Genomic DNA, 2,984 nt, shown 5'->3' with positions numbered 1-2,984 from the left:
CGTTTTTTTATATAAAAAAATATCATTGGCATAAGTATTCCATTCATTCCACCATATTCCGATTCCGATCCGAAATAATAGTCCGATCGATGACCCAATCCGAAACGATCCGATCCGGTCCGATCCCAATCCGAATGTAACTTGATCCGAAAACGGTCTGATTTGAATTGGTCTGGTCCGATTCCGATCCGAAATAATAGTCCGAACGATGACCCAATCCGAAACGGTCCGATCCCAGCCCGAATGTAACTTGATCCGAAAACGGTCCGATCTGAATTGGTCCGATCCGAATCCGATCCGATTGGTCCGATTGCCAGGTCTATCAACTATATTAGCCTTCTTGTTTAAGTCATGAAATCGTAAATTATAAATTATCGCCACTATTATATTAATATTTTTAAGTTGGAAATTTTTATATTCGTTTTATTATACGTTAATTAATTAGTGGAACTTTAGGTAAAATATAATTTAACTACTCATAAGAAAATTAATTATTTACTTAAACACGTTTAAGTTTTCAGGATATTACAGTTAACCCTGAGGAGCTTGTACCTGGCACCATGAACACTACGGGAGAAAATTTTGATGAAGGATATTCTACTCAACGACCTCCTATGTTCAATGGGAAGCATTATCCGTACTAGAAGAACCGCATGGAGATTTTCATAAAAGTGGAAAACTACCAAGTATAGAGGGTAGTTGAGCTTGGCGACTTCGAAGTTACAAAGAAAAATGATAATTGGGAGATGATTCCAAAACCCCTTGAAGAATTTGATTAAGATGTCTTTGATAAAATGGAGATGAACAATCTGGCTAAAAAGCTACTCCACTGTGGCCTTGGTCCTCATGAACACAATAGAGTCATGGGATGCAAGACCACAAAGCAGATTTGGGAACTCCTTCATGCAATTCACTCATGAAGGAACAAGCGAGGTGAAAAGATCGAAGATAGATATGCTTATGCATAAGTATGAACTGTTTCAAATGAAATAAAAGGAGCCTGTTCAAGACATGCTCAATCGCTTTTCGAACATCTAAACGAACTTGAGTCTCTTGGAAAAATCATTACTCCAGAGGAACAAGTTCGAAAAGTTCTAATGAGTCTTCCCCAAGATGAGAAGTGGATGGCTAAAGTTACAACTTTATTGGAGACTAAAGATTTCACCACATTCAATATGGAGCAATTGATTGGTTCCTTGATGACCCACGAATTGCATCCAGAGACTCACCAGTTAGACTCTGTGAGACCTAAGGCTCTTGCTCTCATTATAGATGATTAAGAAGAATCGGAGATAGACGAGGAAGAAGCCGCAATGATCGTGTGAAGATTCAAGAAGTTCTTTAATAAGAACTATAAAGGGAAGGTCATAAGGAAGCTTACCAAATTAAGTTGTCATAACTGTGGAAGGCCCGATCACTTTTATCAAAGAGTGTCCTCAATGGGATATCGAGAAGGAAAATGGAAAATTCAAGGAAAGGAACAAGGGTCAACCAAAACCTTTTTCAAAAACAGACATGAAGCGAGCCATGGTTGCTACATGGGAAGAATCTGATGAGGAGCAAGAGCAGACAGAAGAAGAAACTACTCACCTATGCCTCATGGCCAAATCTGAAGAAGAATTGTCAAATACCAAGGTATGTTCTAACACTATAAAAGAATTGCTTGGAGAACTTAACAATAGCCAACTCGTAAAATTACTTCTTGAAAGCTTAGATGAATATAAGGCTATTTATGTAAAAACGAAACAACTAGAGAATGCCTTAAAAGTTACTAAGAAACATTCTAACTGGCTTTATTCTTCAAAGACCGATACTGAAAAACGGTTCTTTGACCTTTTGATAAAAATCGAAGCAGGAAGCTTTTTAAATGGTAAAAAAGGAGAACTATTTTTTAAGTATGGGAATGGCAGAGTTGAAACTCTATGTTCTTGAAGGAACGGGTGCTTCTACTAGTACCAGAACAGATTTTGAAAAACTGAAAATTGATTATGAAAATGTTTTAAGTGAAAATCTAGTACTTAAGAAGGAACTAGGTTCTTCTAGGAACAAACTTCTTGATCCAGTAAGTTGGATTTAAAAGTATCAAAATAAAGGAAGAGATGGACTTGGTTTCAACCACAAGAAGAAAAATAAAAAGAAAAAATATGTTGATCTACCAAGCAGTAAAATACATTCTTACTGTGGGAACAGTGGACACATAGTGTTTGATTGTTTCACCAGGGAAAAACGTATTGAGAGAAATACCTACCTCGTGAAGCAGGTATGAAAAGCTACGGATGATTTAAGTCCAACAAAGGACTGGGTTAATTCCTACCACTGACTAGTTTCTTTGGATACAGGCTGAAGTGGGGGGAACAACTTGTGGTTCCTCGACATCGATTGTTCTACGCATATGACCGGCGATAAAATCAAAGTTTCTCTCACTTTAAGCTTACCATGGAGGAACTGTGACCTTCGAAGACAACCTAACATGCAATATTGTAGCTGTAGGAAAAATTGGCAAGTCTGTCACACTCCATAGATAATGTATTTTTTATCGAGGGCTTAAAGCATAGTTTACTTAGCATTTCTCGGTTTTGTGATAAGGGCAGCATAGTAAAGTTTACTAATGAGTCATGTGTTGTCAGTAATGAAACATGAACTAAGATCCTTGAAGGGACAAGGAAAGGAAACACCTATATGGTTGACCTAAACCTTGTTCCTAGGAACAATTTCACATGCTTAAGCGTGATCGAATAAGATCCTCTATTATGGCACAGACGTTGCAGTGATGCTAGCTTGTCCCTACTACATAAGCTAAGTGGGAAAGACTTAGCTTGGTAGTTGGTTTACCAACAATTAAGTCCTTGAACCACGGTGTTTGTGATCCATGTGTTAAAGTTCAAGTGAGATCCTCCTTCAAATCCAAGAAAATGGTAAGCACACAAAGTCCATTAGAACTCATTCATATGGACTTAAGTGGCCCTGTACGCATCCAAAGTCGA

This window comes from Beta vulgaris, chromosome 2 (genome assembly GCF_026745355.1).
Source record: "Beta vulgaris subsp. vulgaris cultivar EL10 chromosome 2, EL10.2, whole genome shotgun sequence".
NCBI lineage: Eukaryota > Viridiplantae > Streptophyta > Magnoliopsida > Caryophyllales > Amaranthaceae > Beta > Beta vulgaris.
Note: the sequence above shows the minus strand (reverse complement) of the source record.